This window comes from Acipenser ruthenus, chromosome 7, assembly GCF_902713425.1.
Source record: "Acipenser ruthenus chromosome 7, fAciRut3.2 maternal haplotype, whole genome shotgun sequence".
Classification (NCBI taxonomy): Eukaryota; Metazoa; Chordata; class Actinopteri; order Acipenseriformes; family Acipenseridae; genus Acipenser; species Acipenser ruthenus.
In genome coordinates this window covers 46742697-46761396 of record NC_081195.1, presented here as the reverse complement: position 1 = coordinate 46761396, position 18700 = coordinate 46742697, and the positions used below count along the sequence as shown (strand labels likewise).

The 18700-nt window shown below is 37.0% G+C and overlaps 1 protein-coding gene across 16 annotated transcripts in view; it reads left to right on the top strand.

Annotated features, from left to right (window-relative positions):
- LOC117415248 (membrane-associated guanylate kinase, WW and PDZ domain-containing protein 2) overlaps positions 1 to 18700 on the top strand; it is a 302693-nt gene that overhangs the window by 130907 nt on the left and 153086 nt on the right. The window contains exon 1 of one of the 16 annotated variants that reach the window (XM_059027159.1): positions 9318 to 9520. The exons of the other annotated variants lie outside the window; for them this stretch is intronic. The gene's annotated coding sequence lies outside the window, so the exon portion shown is untranslated. Of the gene's footprint in view, positions 1 to 9317; positions 9521 to 18700 lie in introns of those variants that run through there. 16 annotated transcript variants of the gene reach the window in all.

Sequence of the window (18700 nt, the reverse complement as noted above, 5' to 3'; positions counted from 1 at the left end):
TGAATGGTCTTTCAGAACTCAGCAATAAAATAATAGAGAGAAGTATTAGAGATGTAAGGGAATATAGATTTATGGTAATAGGGGTAACCCTAATACCCAAGACAAATGTATTGTGCTTGCAGTTCCAACTGTTTGAAAGTACCAAGGTTACCAGTATATGTGAAAAATCTAAAATAGTAAATACATATTGTGGATAAAAAAGATGTGGGATTACTATACAGACTGCATTTAAGAGTTTCTTTTGAATAATATTTTCCATTTTATGGAAATTGAATTTGCTTTTCAGTGCAGGCTTTTTAATACAATATATTTGTATACATTGCCCAGAAGACAAATGTATGCCGTGTTTAAATATTTAAAGAGTATGATATTTTGTTTAATGTAGCATGATATGCCTATAGAACGGGGAGATGTTTATATTTGAGAGTTGAATAATGCAAGTATTTAGCTGCAGTTGTTTATGAGGATTAAACAAATGTAAATTGGATAGATTTTTCTGCCAAAAACATGTCATACACAGTATCCGGCATGTACATTTTAGATTCTTGTTCACTGAGATGATTAAAATGTGCTGAAATGAAGTCCTGAGTATAAGGGCTGCTCTCTTGAGCCCCCAGTATTCAAGGCTTCTGTCTGATTAAATTACGAATTCAGTGGTCTCTCAACGCTCAATACATGTTTTTAGTTGTTTGGCAAAATATGAGAGTCTTCTAGGTTATTATTTTTACTTGAGCAACAAAATAACATCTTGATTTTAACTGTTTTCCTCACACGTTTTCCAATTTGTAATACATGTACAGTATTTCATTTATTTTCTTAGGCACGACAGTGCTAATGACTGTGGTACATAAGGGAGGAGGCTGGGCACAAATCAGCAACCACTCAACCATTAAAGAAAAGAGCCAGGTTTTATGTACAACAGATGTGTTTATAGAGCTTTTTACCTCATCTCACCAACAGAGGGCAGAATATGTAACGACAGGACATCAAGAAACCTTACCTGTTACATCCACTCTAAGCACTGCCCCATTAAAGTATGCACAGCTGTAAACACCATAAAGATGGTAAAAATGCTTCACCTTCATGGACTTCTACAGCTTAAACGTTAAGGCAGTCTATTAATTTGCTACACCATTCAAGTATAAACAGCAAGTTTCTTTTCACTGTATAGGACAGCTAAAACAAAAGAAATGCACACTTAGATGGTATAGGCAACATAGAATGCATTGATTAAAAAATAACTAGTTGTTGTTTTTTCCTACTGAAATACTTTGTTTGCTTCACTGACAGACAGTTAAAAAAAGCCTAATAATCCATAGACCTTTAAACTTGCTGAAGCTTAAGAATTGAACATAAGTTACATCAAAGTGCTTTTGTTCTTTGGATTTCCTTGTCAACTGTCCTGCCCTTTAGTGTTTATTTATTGAGAAATCAGTTTGTGTTTTATTATGCTAAGTAGTTCTTGAGCTTTCTTGGTTATATCCATAAGCCCAATTTAACTTGAGCGTTCATGTCAGATTCCAACCATTAATCGCTGCTAGCATGCTGCTGTCCTTCTGAAGGAAGAGGTTATTATTATTATTATTATTATTATTATTATTTATTTCTTAGCAGACGCCCTTATCCGGGGCGACTTACAATCGTAAGCAAATACATTTCAAGTGTTACAATACAAGTAATACAATAAGAGCAAGAAATACAATAACTTTTGTTCAAGTGTGACAAACCACAATTCAATAATACAGCAGATAATAGTGATAGTTACATCAGGATATGATTAAATAGTGATAGTTACATCAGGATATGATTAAATACAAAATACTACAAGTTAAACACTTGGCAGATTACAGTATTCTGAAGTACAGGATTAAATGCAGTAAAATAGGGGGCAGATAAGAGCAAAATAAAGCACATTTAAATGAAGGGTGATAGTGTCCCAGGATACAAACAGAGGAGTTCTACAGGTGCTGTTTGAAGAGGTGAGTCTTAAGGAGGCGCCGGAATGTGGTCAGGGACTGGGCAGTCCTGACATCTGTAGGAAGGTCATTCCACCACTGCGGAGCAAGGGTGGAGAAGGAGCGGGCTCTGGAGGCAGGGGAGCGTAGCGGAGGTAGAGCCAGTCTTCTAGTGCAGGCGGAGCGGAGAGGTCGAGTGGGGGTGTAGGGAGAGATGAGGGTCTGGAGGTAGCTGGGTGCAGTCTGGTCAAGGCATCTGTAGGCTAGTACAAGAGTCTTGAACTGGATGCGAGCGGTGATCGGGAGCCAGTGGAGCGAGCGGAGTAGTGGAATGGCGTGGGCGAAGCGAGGCAGAGAGAACACCAGGCGGGCAGCAGAGTTCTGGATGAGCTGGAGCGGATGGGTGGCGGACGCAGGGAGGCCAGCCAGGAGGGAGTTGCAGTAGTCTAGGCGGGAGAGTACCAGGGCCTGGACCAGGAGCTGGGTAGCGTAGTTGGTGAGGAAGGGTCGGATTCTTCGGATGTTGCTCAGGTTATTGATTTACACTCCTGTTGTACAATGTAATTGTAGGTTTGCTGGTCTTAGCAGAGCTGTGCAATGCTAGTGTTCATCATTAGCCTTGCAGTATTGTTGGTCTTTGAGATTCCTGTAAGCTCTAACACTCACTCAGTTCTGTTCAGCCTTTATTATCAACCCAATTGTTTTATACAGATGTTAATTTTGCATGGGGGGGTGGGTATGGTTTGTATGAGTTAGACCTTGTCTGGAATAGTCATAACTAAATCACCAGACTAGCTGTGCTTGTAAGAGAATGATGATGGAGAGGACTTATTTTAGTATTTCTTCTAGTATTTCTGCTGCCACATAAATCTCATAAAGCAGTTTTAACCATTGTCCAAAACAGAAAAGAGGGCTAGGATTCTCTATATTTTAAATAAAGAAAATGTACTCGAAATGCAGCAACACATTGGTAAATGGAACAGTGAAAATGGAAACAAAGCTAATAAAGCTTAGAAACAAAAATAATAACCTACACTTACTTAATTTGTAGGATTTCAACTAGGATACTGCGGGACACATAACTCACATCTGACACATCTATATTGCACATACAGTGAAGCAAAAATGTAACTTTCCGCGAATTAACCCTGCATAAAGGACCATGTAATCAACACTATTTTTTTTTTACAAAAAAAAGGTAACATTCCCACTTGTGGATCATTTCAATTAGCAGTTTTTAAACTATAAATAGCCGAGGTAAATGGCAGTCCGGAGTTCAGTTCAAAGTGACAGACAAACCAAGTGCAAGGAGGAGAGTGGGTCGGGAGAGAGGAAGGGGGAATGGGCTCGCCCCAGGTTCGGCTGCCAGAGCGGGGCTAAAGCGAAGCTGAAGCAGCTCCTCTCGCCGCAAAAAAGTCCATACATTACGAAAGATAACCACGTAATAGGCCTAATATTTATTTAGTTATAAAACAAATGCTGAATAAGATGTCTGTGTTATAAAGTGCCAGCACAGCTTTTCTTCAGTTCAGATACTGTATCAAAAGGGAGAGACAGAAATGGAAGTTAGACTGAGAAGTTGTTTACAGTTTGAACAACACCGGTACTGTATTTACTGTCGAAATATTGCATGAATCACTTGTATAGGGATTTGGGGGACCTGTTGTAGGAGCCTTACATCCGAGGCGCCTTATAACCGAGAGCCTTATAGCAAGGGAGCACTGTGTGTGTGTGTGTGTGTGTGTGTGTGTGTGTGTGTGTGTGTGTGTGTGTGTGTATATATATATATATTTTTTTTTTATTTATGGTTAATCGGGATATGCAAATTTAAGCATTACAAAAAACAATCAAATCATGTGAAAGTCGCCAAAAGGCTTCTACATTCACTGCGTTTTAAAAGTCAAAGCGTAACTGTACTTTGACTAGTGAAAAGCTCAGGAGAGAAAGAAGCTTTTATATAGATATATATAGATAGATAGATAGATATAGATATATAACATTTCTTTATTTTAAGTATAAAGTGGACCCTGCTGCTCAAGTAGCCTGGTTGTGTTAACTGTCAGTGAAATAATGATCACACGCCATCTTGTCACTGTTCAAAATTAATTTAAAACCCTCTTCACTGCAGGTTAGTTTCGATCAGTGATGGGTATTCAGTTTCTCCATTGGTGAGTTAATTCCTGCCTCCTGCCTTTCTTGACAGCCTGTTTACACCTTATTTTTTTCATTCCAGTTCTTTTGAAGTGGTAACATACTAGTACCATTTACCACACATCACAGAAGACTTATAACTGCCATTATTTACAATAGTGTTTGTTAAGGTGGTATTTTGTAATTATTTTTTTTATTATTATTATTTTAACAGAGTAACATAACATGTGTTACCTTAACATCATACAGATTATCCACATGGACTTTCCATGTCTAAATGATTCCAATTCCTCATAAAACTGAACTGCTCTTCCTAGGTCTGTGCATGTATTGTATATTGGTCAAGGTATCCCATACGACTGTGGTTAGGGAGTCCCTATTCACCGCAGCCCTGGTTAGGAATCATGCTGGCTTCCGATTGCCAGCCCAGTACAGGCACTATCAATCCAAAGTGGAATTCGGGAGGGCATGTGCATTATGTACTAACAGACACTTCAAATTTCTTAAAAATGAGAAGTAGAAGATTTTATTATACAGTGAATTTACAAAGCAAATAGCATCACCCCTTTTATATGAAATGTTATTTCGTAGATACATGATGTGCCCTTTCCCTTGCAGCTGCTCAAGGTAAATATATTTATTATATTATATTTATTTCTTAGCAGTCGCCCTTATCTAGGGCAACTTAAAATTGTTACAAGATATCACATTATTTCACATTATACAGATATCACATTATTTTTTTTTACATACTATTACCCGTTTATACAGTTGGGTTTTTACTGGAGCAATCTAGGTAAAGTACCTTGCACAAGGGTACAGCAGCAGTGTCCCCTACCTGGGATTGAACCCACGACCCTCCGGTCAAGAGTCCAGAGCCTTAACCACTACTCCACACTATTAAATGACCTCCATGCTGCAGTGATTTAACCCGAACTAAAATGTCTGCCAGTCATTTCGTAAATGTTCAGTTTGCAATAAAAATATAAAGTCAGCTTTATTTTAAAAGCATCTGATCAGCCAATCAAAAGATTACTGGGGACATACAAAGCATATCGTTGCTGGTAACTTAAGCCTATTTACAGTGGGTCTCTGTAACACAGATTTTAGTTAAGTACAGTACAAAGTCAAGTAACCAGACTAATGGGGGATGTACGTAAGCAATATGGTTAACTGATTTTTACCTTGAATGTAACAAGGACGGCAAATTACTTGGTGTAAAAGCACAACACTCTAGCCTGCCAGACTTCAATAAATCTAGCACATGTTACTATAACAGTCCCACCCTTTGAGTAAAATAAAAATGGTATTTGTTATAACAAATTCATTTTGTCCTGCTTTTAAGTTTGAGAATATCTTTAATAAGATCAATAATTATTATCAGTTGTATTTATAAAGCATGTTTATCTCTTAGGTCTTTGTACATTTATGCACATAAGCCAGTGTTTTTTTTTTTTGTCCCCACCTTATTTGTAAAGCAGGTTTACAGTATATTTACCAGCATCTAAGTCTTTAAAGTAAGCTCCTATTTTTAGTTTTATGCAAAAAGCAATATAAACAGTATAGAGGATATACACATGAAGCATACAGTATTAGCAGCAGTTGCTGTCTAAGGTGAATACATGAATAACGTGTGTATGTGAATAACATACTGAGACCCTCACATTGGCTCAGTATGTATCTGGACATTTACTGCAAATGCTTTTTAACTGTTTTTGTATTGTGTTGCTGATCCTTGTGTCTAGTAATGAAAAGGAAAGAACAAAAAAAAACAACTTCACTTACCTGTTATATGGGGATGGGAGGCCTGTGGTTGGGAGTGCCCTGAAAAACAAATGAAAGGTTAATCAAGTGTACTGTTTAGACAGTTGGTTTGGAATGGTGCACACTTCCAGAACAATGTATTGCAGTACTATTGTTAAGATAAACTTTAAAATGAACAGCTATTTTAATGTGCATGTTTTTTGATATGCAATGGTTTAGGTAACCTGAGTTGGGTGTGGTGGTGTGTTCCTCCATCTTGACAGGAAGTGGGGAACCAGCCATATTGGTGAGAGAAGCTTTTACTGACTTCCCTGGGTACTGATTTCCCTGTGTACTGACTTCCTGTAGTCAGGGCAGTACCTGTAGAAGATATTGAAAGGGGGATAGCTGACTTTAATTAAGTTTCCCTCTGCTTGTTTTAAAGTATAGTTTTAATGCACGTGCTAGATTAATGTTTAGTTATATATGTATTCATTGATTTATGTTTCTTTTTGAATACTTTGATATCTATTATTAATAATTGTTTGCTGGTTTGTTTTTATATAACCACCTGAATAATGGTTTATTCTGGGGGAGGGGTAGGCCTGGAAGGGTATAAAGGCTGTTAGTTTGTTCAGTCAGGATCTTCTTTTTGTGTAGATCAGAGGGTAGTTTTGCAGCTCTATGGTTGGACTCAGTTATTGGAGTTAGTACCAGTGATTAGGTGACTATAAATAGTTATTTTTGGTGTTCAGTTTTTCTTTCTTCAAATTGTTTGATATTTTGTTCAATTATCTTTTTTGTTTATTATTGTTCTTAAATAAAAATAATTGGTTTTGCACCAAACTCTGTGATCTGTGTGCTTCCCTGCTGGCTGCACTCTCCAACAGTGTCCCTCAAACAAGTACTTCCTTTGAGTATATACTATTGTTCTGTTCATAAAGGAGATACACATGAAGCATACAGTCATAGCACCAGTTGCTGTCCAAGGTTCTCGATTTAGTGACTATGTGAATAACATTATTAAGAGCCTCTCAAACAAACACATGCAGTATTATAGTCCAAACAATATAGACAGTTACAAAATGATGGACATATTTATTAGACGATTTTAAATAATGGCTAATGTTGTAATGAAATGTTGGTGCTTCCTAGCAATTTAAAGTAGATGTAACATGTTTTTGTCAAATGTTTCTGTGATGGGTCAAGTGAAAGAACACTGTGACTTATAGTTAGAAAAGTGTCTGTTCAGTGGAAAGAGGTGCCCTGGGTGCCAGTACAATGATGAGTTTTCTGCTTGAACTGAAGAAATGAGGTTGAACAAAGTAATATTTTTTGATGCCACTCAGTGCTGGCGCATAGGAGGCTGTGTGGTCCAGTGGTTAAAGAAAAGGGCTTGTAACCAGGAGGTCCCCGGTTCAAATCCCAGCTCAGCTACTGACCTTGAGCAAGTCACATAACCTCCTTATGCTCCGTCTTTCGGGTGAGACATTGTTGTAAGTGACTCTGCAGCTGATGCATAGGTCACACACCCTAGTCTCTGTAAGTCGCCTTGTATAAAGGCATCTGGTAAATAAACTAATATTAATATGTTGTTGTCTGGGACTTTGTGTAACTTTTTGAGTTTAAAATGCCACAATCCGCCCATTTCAAAAATCAAACAGAAATATATGAATGCAATACTCAGTTAGGAGAAGCATGTTGAGAATAGAAATACAGAGCACTACTCAATGTGGTATCATCTTTTCTTCATTTTTATTGTCCGGCAATTCAGTAGAAGGGTACATGTTATGGTTGTGGGAACTAAAAAGACTAATGCTAGACACTTATATATATATATATATATATATTGAAACAGAAAATAATGGCAGAGAATGACATTCAGTACCACACAAATAGCAAAGTGTAGTGTGTAGAAAATAGTTATTTGCTTGGTTGCTACAGTATATTATAATGGTTATGGCAAGCCAAATGATTAGAGATAAACAGAGTAATTTATAATTATTATTATATACTGTACAATACTATGTCAATGTTGACGTATTCTTTACCTGGAGTCTATGGTGCTGTGTAAAATATGGAACGCCACACAGGATTAGTACAAAAAGGTAAAGTAGCATGGAATACATTAGTTTGATAACTGAAATTACAGTATTGTTTGCTTTTTCTGATCATTCAATGCATTATATATAAATTAATATTTGGGAGTTTGTGGCAATGTTTAAACCACTGTAACATTAAAAAATATGTGTTATGCACTTTAGAAAATGTAGATTGTGGATTGAGAGAGGCTGTTTGGAACATTTCACATTTAAGAGTAGTTGAATTTAGCTGTAAGGCCTAATTGATGCCATTTGTTTTAGGGAATATAAGAGGCTGACAGCCCCTTAGCCATACAGGCACTGAAAATAAATGCATACGCCTTACTCTTGAGACAAGTAGTCTCCAGTATAATTTGTTATATGCTGGGTAATTTGAATACAACAGGAAATATTTTCACTGCCTCTGAACTAGAGTAAAACCAGTGTAGCTCACTATACTTGTGACCATTGGTTGCTATAGCTCCCTGAGCTTTAACAGAGAGATAAGCTTTAAATCTAGGATCTGTAACTGATTTGATTTGCTGGAGAAAGCTAAGATCAGTCAAATCAGAAAATGTTGCCATGCTCTGAAAGCATGCCAGAATGTAAGTAAACATTAATTGTACTAACATTCTGATTAATCCAATGTGTAATATAGCGTATATAGTAAAGCATTCTTATGTATTTGTTCCCATTGCTATGGCCGGCACCCCAAACCTTATCCCTGGGAGCAACTGATTTTGAAATGACTTGCCTGACTGTTTTTTTTTTTTTTTTTTACAAAATCTTTATCCTGCATATAATGTGAGTCTTTGAGGTTTGATCTTTTCATGGGTACTTTAAATTCCCTCTGTGTGACCTATATCATCTCTGATGCAATACATTTTCTGCGGTTTTAAATGACATTATATTTAATTTCATAATTAAAGAATTTGACAGTCTGTCTTGATACCTCATTCAGTAGTCTGGTTCTTTGGTTACTGGGGTAATTTAAAATAAAAAATCAAACAACTCTTAATGGTATGCTCTCAGCTGAATGATTCCTCTACCCCTTTGTTATCTAAATGTCTGTATATATATTCTTTCTTTTTTCTTTTTTTCATTTAAACACTGAATCACTTGGAGCTTCATTTCCAATGTAATCAGAATGATCCCATGATGGTCTACCATTCAGATGCCAAATGTAGCGCGCACACACACACACACACACACACACACACACACACACACACACACACACACCCACAAGCTTTCACATGTCCACACCCCTCCTGAGGTAACAGATAGGGGCGGATACAGAGATCACTATGCTGGAAAATGTAAATTACCCTCTCTAAACAGCAGCTGAACTACAAAAAAAAAACAGTAGAGCCTCATTGCATCATATAAGAGGACGGAAACAAAAGAGCTCAGCAGCAATTTTCTTTTTTCCCGATGTTGCTGTGCCCGCCTTTAACAGACATCTCTAGATGCTATGCTGGGATGTCGGGTTGAAACGGTGCCGTTCTTAATTTTGCACACTTTGAGACTGGAGAGTACAATAAGGTGTGCAGATTACTTTGAGGAAGGCTGTCTGAGAGCAAGATCCAGGTAGGACAGAAACTCTCTTTGTCTATACAGCAATTGTAGGAAAAGTGTCTTTAGAATAAAGAAGCTAGTATTATATGGTGCCTTTTCTTCTAATGATAACAGTAATGTTTCTCATATATATACACACACGCACACACACACACACACACACACACACCCCCCAATAAGGTCGTACCATAAATAAATATCAAATAAGGTTGGGTGTCGCATCAGCATGCAAGCTCAAGAGGGAATAAGGTGACAGTCAGGTGTTTATTCCAAAATACTGAAAATATGTAAAAGGGAAAAAAACACAGACCTTTTTGTATGCATATTTTTCATTAAAAGCCTTGGTAGAAGAATGATGATGGTTATTTTTGTCTTAATAATTAGTACTGCATATTTAAATAGTACAATACAAAAATGTTGGCATTAAAGGCATCTCTCTCTCTAATATATATATATATAGTGGTAAAGTAGGGGGAGGATGTGTGCAGTGCTGAGGCTCTGCACATAGGTGCACATGTGTGTGGTTGTCTGATGATGGAAATTGTGTTTAATTGAGTGATTGAGGTACGGTTGGAAAAGTGTGGAATGTGGCCAGGTGGGAATTGAATAATTAATTGTCAGTCTACCCCTGGCCACAAGGAACAAAGAAATTAATGTTTGGTGTATTTGTGTAGGAGAGTGTGGAGCAAAGAAGACTGTGAGAAAGGTACGGTGATAGCTGTGCTTGGGTGCTGTTTTGTTTTGATCAGTTGAAGAGTTCTATGTGCAATGTTTTGCTCAAACTATTTTATTCTTGTGTTTTGTGTTTATTAAAAGTGCGTGGAAAGCGCTGAACTACAGTTCCTGTGTTGATGCTGTTTTCCTCCGTTGTCTACCTTGGCCGCAAGCCACTCTACCACAATATATATATGGGCAGCAGTATGGAGTAGTGGTTAGGGCTCTGGACTCCTGACCGGAGGGTCGTGGGTTCAATCCCAGGTGGGGGACACTGCTGCTGTACCCTTGAGCAAGGTACTTTACCTTGATTGCTCCAGTAAAAACCCAACTGTATAAATGGGTAATTGTATGTAAAAAATAATGTGATATCTTGTAACAATTGTAAGTCGCCCTGGATAAGGGTGTCTGATAAGAAATCAATTATATATATATATATATATATATATATATATATATATATATATATATATATATATATATATATATTAGGGATGCACCGAATCACCGAATCCAAGTTTTTGGCATTCGGCCGAATACCGAATCCATCTCAAAAGATTTGGTTGAATACCGAACCGAATCTACAAACGCTGTCAAGAAAACTGAAGGAAACCGTTGAATGAAAAACAGACTGGCAGCTACTAACAAGGGGCACGCACAACCTATAGTTTTGAGCCTTTTAGTTAATAGTATCGTTATTACCGAATGGAAATATATCCCTGAATAAGATTTTCCCTCCCCCTACAACAGAAACGTCAAAATACAGAACCGTTTACTTTATTTACACACACCTGCCTGCGAGGATCGTTTCCATCAATCAGACCTATACAGCAGCTGATTGGATTTCTGAGTCTCTGACTGGGCGGGACTGTGTGAAGCAAGAAATATTAAACAAATAGAAACTACCTGCTGCCACAAAGTTAAATGAAAGAGAGCAGGTGAGTGAAAAGTTATCTTTAATAATGGTGTGTAAAAAATTCAAGCAATACGATTAATCGTTGTTACGAGGCTCTCCGGATATAAATCGCCACCACAATTAAATACATTTACTAAACTCCTCAAGCCGTTCACACTTAAAAAACCTGACCTGCCTTAAAGTGTCCTGAGGTTCTGGAGCCTGTTGACAACCTAATCTGAGAGCTATGAGGAAAAACCATGATGAGTGACCTGAATCTCCCTGCGAAATAAAACCCACATTGATTTAAATGCACCGTGTGTGTAACACATATCAAATAGTCTACAAAATAGCTTTAAAAATATTTTAATAAAACACAGCAGTTCCCAGATGTTTCAACTTGTATTGGCACATTACAATAACGTAAAATGTAATTTATATATTGTTCAACAACATTTTGCACATGTAAAGTTACAAAAAATATATATTGCTGTGCACCGATTTCATATTTTTTTTTTTTTTTTTTTTTTTTTTTATTATTATTATTTTTTTTAATCTCGGTATGATCTCTAGAACACGTTTGACAGACAAAGCACAAAAGTCTACAACAGTTTTCCTTCACTATATATTACAGGTTTACTGCATAACTACTCCATGAAGTGTGATGTGAATGTGCTGTTGCATACAGGGGTATGTTTGCATTCAGCAGCTGCATGACGTGTTTAGTGTGTGCGCCACCAGTAATTTAGGGAGTTGAGAGCTGTGACAGAGTTCATCAAACGTGTTCTTGCACAGTTACGCTCAATACCGGATTCGTGTCTTTTATTTAAAGAACTGCACACATTGAGGGATGTATTAAAATGGATGTGCGTCTGGGCGGATATGGGATTTGGATTGGTTAAATAAAGCCTTGTCTCTCTGTTGTATCAAAATACAAAAATGTCTGTTTTAAAAGCATTTTGAATGTCAAATGCTGTTGTAGTAGAGCTGTCCACAAAGACGTCTGAAAAGTGTTTCCTCTATTGGGGTCTTTGTGGAAGATACTGAATAGCAAGCAGGCTGGTAAAGTGGTATCTGAATATGCATGAAAACCAACCTAATCAGGAAGAATTCTTACAGCAAATACTCGTGCAGTATTTTATCAGACAGGGCATGGCAGTACTCCACCTGGAAGCTGTTCACTGCTTCTAAGGGCAGAAGATGTTTTTTTGCTTTAAGCAAAACTTAACCAATGTAGACTGCTGTCAGGATTGATCAGAGCTAAAAAATCTGCAGTTCAATCAGTAAAGCTAAATATTGATCACCCCTTAGAGTGCCCATGCTTCAACTTCAGTTTTAAAAGAATGAAGTCCAATTTTAATAATTCAAAGTCATATACTTATGAAACCAATTGTTTTATAATGGCTGTTTTCTTTTAAGTGTACGTTACTTCCCCAGCTGAGCTTTAATTTACAGGTGTGCAGTTGGATATATTCTAGTTAGTGCAGTTTATCTGGTCGGGAAACATGTTCATTTGTTCTGAAGGGAATCATCAATGCTACAGGACTGGCAGTGCCACCAAGTCTCTGTTGAAAACTCGAAAAACTGCCACTTTCTCTGAGAAAAGACATCACGCCTCCTGAATAATTTGTGCTTGTTCATGTTTGATAAAGGGAACACAGCATAATGTTACTATTCTAGGATGCACACTGTCACCTTTTTTATGTAGCTCTGTGGCGCGGTAGCAGGGAGAGAGACTCTGACACTGAAAGCTGCAAGTTAAATTGCGCTAATGGACTCTTTAATTCACAAATAAACAAAAATAAAGCAGACAAAACACTTCAGAAAATACACTTAACAAAATAAACGGCACAAGGGCCAAAAAAAAAGGGTTTACGAAAATTCACAAAAGTAAACAAGACAGGACAGCACAGCACAGAACACAAACACGCACATCCACCTTTATCACCAAAATTAATCCTAAACTAACATCCGTGAACACCTATTTTATACACCAGTGGCTGGAGCCTAATTAATCATTCCAGCCACATTCCCACATCTTATGACAGGGAGAAATGTAACCACCTCACTGCCAACCCAACGTTCCCCACACAGACACACACTGGCAGGGCTTCTACCCTGCCACAAGCTCCCTTTACTGTGCATGTTGAACACTTGCCTGCATCATGTTTACTATTTGCTAAAGTCTTTGTTAGGTTCTTTTTGTCACTTGTCACATCACACGTTCTCATTTGCAGGGATTAAAAAAAAAAGTTATGCATTTATTATAATCTTTGTGTTATAATCGTTGTGTTTATTATAATTTGTAGATTATTATAATCTTTCTCCGTTGGAATTTTAAAAAATGATATTAACTATTGTATGAAACCCTACTTTTTATTATTCTCTTATAATGAACTCCAAGCTTCTTCTTCATCTTGTAAACCATTTACTAATTATAATAAATACATTACTACCCACTGTACTATAAAGCTGTCATTTTATATTGGGGTTTTGGTGGCAAGAGCCCTTGGTAAAATTACAGCCATGGTATGTGAACAGTCTATGTACTATACACCAACCCTTCCACACACAACAATATGTGGTGCGAAAGGATTTAAACTGAGGTACAGTAACTGTCTGGCATTGTAACACATACAGTAGAAAGAAGGAATACAGCTTTGCAGCTCATAGCTCTTAGTGACTGATGTATGTGAAGTATATAACGAGCCATATTAGAATCCAGAAGACACCACTGCTGGAATATATATATATATATATATATATATATATATATATATATATATATATATATATATATATATATATATAATTAGGAAGGAGCTTGCTTGAAATCCAGAAGATACAATAAATCTGACTTTTAATGGCCCAGTTAAAACTTGATTTGTGTAGGTGACTGCTTAGGTCCCCTACTGCTGAATAAAGATGCTCCATGACATCCCCGGCAGCATCTGTATGCTGTTTTTTTCTTCTCAGACTGGGTGAAAAATGGCTGCTGCTCCATCAATCCGGGGTGCGAATGCATTTCTCTCAGTGGTTATCTCTACTGAGCAGTGCTCAGACAGTGGCAGGCTCATGGCTCATTTCTGCCCATTCACTTGTGAGTCATACTGAATCACAAACAGGATGATTGCTTAATCTGAATTTGGGATCACACCATGGAACTAACACTAATTCAAAGTAAAGAAGGATCCATCATAAAATAAAATACAAGCAGCAGAGCCTCAATTGAGATACTGGGAATAAGAGAGTTGAATATTGATGGGAGCTGAGTTGAACTGACTGATGCCTCTGAAACTGCTATCAAGTCTAAACAGAATGGCCCTCCTGAGACAAACTGTTCTATAGAAAGTCTTTTTTTATTTTCTGGTTTTACACAGCATTTTATTTAGGTAGAATATAAAGCAAGCTTCAAAGATGTGAGGAACCCAGAGTGAGAAGCCAGATCTCGGGCTTGCCAATCAGCTGCAGCCATGTTTAAAACATTCCATGCATAATTACTGTTAATAATAGTGGACAGCATGTGGTAATACTGATGAAAAATACCTCTGCTGACGCATAATATAATGTATATTAAGTACACACATCATTTTGTCTGTAATTGTGGGCAGGATCTATGCAAAGTATATAAGACTATTTAGGATAAAGCATCCAAACAGCTGGGGCCATATTTTGAAGCAAGTCCAAAGGCAAATGCCATTTGTCAGAGAGGAATACAGTAATTAAACAATCTAACTCTTCCTGCAAATTAGCTGATTCTAGCTACTGTAAATTCATACCATTAAAATTGTTGGAGGTACCATTTATTTATACTGTACTCACAACTGTACATGCACTCAGAACACAATTCTATGAGGATGGAACTCCATACATTAACAACATGTTTTAAACAGTTATTTTCTGATCATATAAGTTGTTTTTCCATTTATATATAGGTCTTACATGTGCAGTCTTGAAAGAATCTGGAAAACGGAAGTATTTATGGAATTATGACATTAGCTATAAACCCATTAATTCAAATGGGGGCTGAAGTCATTTGGGGTTTATGTTGCCATTGTTTTTAAACACAATATCAATGTTTCTTTAAAAGTCACATCTGTGTTTTCATGAACATCTGTAGTTTCCTTTTAAATGTAATATTATTGCACAGTGTAGTATCTTTGGCTACCATTAGCTTTGGTTGAATTATGGATCACTCTTGTCATCAAGCTAATTTGGTGATGCTTGGTTGTTCTCATATGATCTCTGATTCAGTAGAGTCCAGAGCAATAATAATGGCTGGCTGCAGTGCAATGAAAATGACTTTGGAGCTAAAAGCATTCCATCATGGAGAGGGAGAGAGAGAACGAGGGAAATAGTGCTGGGCTGGTATTATTGTGAAGATTTTGGAAAGATAATGACCTAGATTAAAATGTAGGTAGGAAATGTGTTAAGTAGCTGATTTAAAAAAAAAAAAAAACATAAATATAAAGTGTCAGGCTCTCAAACAATTGCCTGTTTTAGACACCAAACACCAATATTATTTATTATTATTATTTATCTCTTAGCAGACGCCCTTATCCAGGGCGAATTACAGTTGTTACAAGATATCACATTATACAGATATCGGATTATTTTTTATATACAGTTACCCATTTATACAGTTGTGGTTTTTACTGGTGCAATCTAGGTAAGTACCTTGCTCAAGGGTACAGCAATAGTGTCCCCCCACCTGGGATTGAACCCACGACCCTCCGGTCAAGAGTCCAGAGCCCTAACCACTACTCCACACTGCTGCCCATATTTCCATATTCTATGCAATTATTTCCCATTTGTGTGTTAAAAAACGTAACCTTATTTGACACCTAAGTTTGCATGAGCCATTAAATGATGTTGATTTGCATAAGCAGCAGATATTAATGCTTCTATTCAATTGTGTAATGGGAGTAAACCTTTTGAACAGGACTTTTAGAATCTTTATCAAATTAAGTTTTCATTTTTCCTATAGACTTTCTCTGCACCAGCTTGATAATGTTAACTGAGCTAATCAGGCATATTAATGAAGAAGTTCTGAAATATGAAAGCGTTGGTTGATCAATGAACCTGTGTTAAATATAACAAGGCAGAATAAAACCTAGTGCATGTCCAATTCTCTATGATGGTATACTTCTCATTACTAGTCACAGGATATTATTAGTCACAGCCTTCAAATTACAGCATACAGCCCTACCCCCATCTTCTAAACGATTTTCATTTTGCAAGGTCTGCTTCTGATTTAGGATTCTCTAGAGCATTATGCTACACTTCCACCTGCATTTGAATGCAGGCACTAAAAGTAGCTGTTATCATCTTCCTGTATCAAATTGGGACTGCCACTGGTTTCAACTGCAATCTGCAATTGAAAGTCAAAGATTATCTTTATGTAGAGATAAATATGTGTCATACTGACGTGGTCTACTATATGCAGCCATTGGAAATTAAGATGGCTGATTTCAAACCCAGAAGCAGCTGAAAATAAGGTGTAGGTCAAGTACCTATCGTCAAGAAGTGTTCAATGCTTGCATAATTTACTACCCAGACTGTCATTTCTCTGTGTTTTGCATTTTGTCAGCTCTGCATGTGGGGTTTATTAGATTCAGATGTCATTGTTACATCTCAAAACTGTTATTATTTGTGAAGAATTCCATTTGTTTTTATGAACGTTTGAACATACATACAGTACCTCAGAAGATGTCCTATGGTTAATTTTGTCTGCATCTCTTAGAACATGCTCCCATTAGTCTGTGGGATACAGGTCATGATTCCATTTTAGATCCATTTGCTAACTATGGTCCCAGTGATGCCATTACAGTTATATTTGAGGTATAATGATAACCTCTGTTGTACAATATCCATCCACTCAATACTTAGGCTCTGAGACTGGAGAGCTTTTCCTCAAAACGAAGGGCAGGATTATAGATCCATTCAGTGTAGCTCCATTCTATAGAAAGATAGCTTTGAGTTTCTTCTGAGAAAGAAATAAACCAAAATAAATACAATAATAGTAAAGCATAGAAGCATCAATTTGTAGGAATTAAGACTGCCTTACCGCAATCATTTGAAACCAGTTTCGGTAACAAAACTGTAGCATCTTGTTTTAATTTTAGCTTTAACAATAAGAACTGAAATGCTTACAGTTTAGTATCCACAATTCATTACGTGTACCTAAACTAAATGATACAAAAACAAAGTGCATTGAAAGAGACGTTACTCAGTTCACCTATAGAAGTTATGAATGAAAGTGCCATTAAAATACAGTGCAAATTGAGATTCCTGTCACCTATATATTGTGGTACGTGAGGAATGTAAGGTTTAAAAGCTGTTTCCCTGATGCGTAAAAGCCTGGGCCAATTACTTTTTCAGGATGGGAGAGTTGTTTTGCATTCACATACATGGTGTTTGGACAAATAGAGCAGATTGCAGTCTTTTACTTTTAATGATCTTAAATGTATATGCTAAGGAATTACTCGACATGCTTCAACAATTTGTTAAATAAATTTACACATTAATCTGTTAATCCATTATCTGCCAGAATAAAGTAATTGTTGCACTCAGTCACAAGGGCAGCAAATTTAAGGTCTGTTTGGTTGTGATAACTTATGGATTGTTTTAATTGTTCAGTAATATAAATAAGTAACTAAAGCTTGACTAGGAGGCTGTTAAAGAAAGGGGCTTGTAACCAGGAGGTTCCCGGTTCAAATCCCGGCTCAATCACTGACTCACACTGTGTGACCTTAAGCAAGCCACTTAACCTCCTTGTGCTACGTCTTTCGGGTGAGACGTAGTTGTAAGTGACTCTGCAGCTGATGCATAGTTCACATACCCTAGTCTCTGTAAATCGCCTTGGATAAAGGTGTCTGCTAAATAAACAAATAATAATAATAATAATAAATCAATTACAATTGATTAACCGATTGATCTCCATACGATGAGTCCTCCTTGTGACAAAAGCAAAGTTCCTTCAGGAGAATGTCATATAAAGTTGGTGTTATCTTTCGGTACACTTGATTGAGAGAGTTTGGAATTTGTATTTGCAGCTTCAGAATTTTATTTTTTATTATTTAAAAGCCACTGGTTATGCAGATTTAGATGTTTATTTAAAGCACTACCGGTACTGCTGCTTAAAAAAAAAACAGTCCAAGGATTTGACTGGCACTCTTGTTGAAGATCGTGTGCATCTGGAGAACCTAATTTATTTGTGTAGGATTACCTCAGGATGCTAAAACTAAATCCCACAACTACTTATGAGGTATTACAATGACAATAGTAAACTATGACAACTACTATAGCAGGTCCACGGTTGGAACACACTGTACCGTGGTGCAAAAAGGTCAAAAGGATTTTAGCCCCTGTAGGTGAACACATTGGCGGGGTTTCCATGGAAAAATTCAAATAAGACTCACCTTTTTGTCACACTGTTTTGGTAATACCTTTTGGGTAATTTGGCTTTTTATGTAGTTTTCTTTTAGGGAGAGAAATTAATCTTCCAAATGCAAAGGACCTAATTAATATAAAAATACGGGCAGGTATATTGAAATGTTTCTGTCTGCCTTCCAATTTGGCCG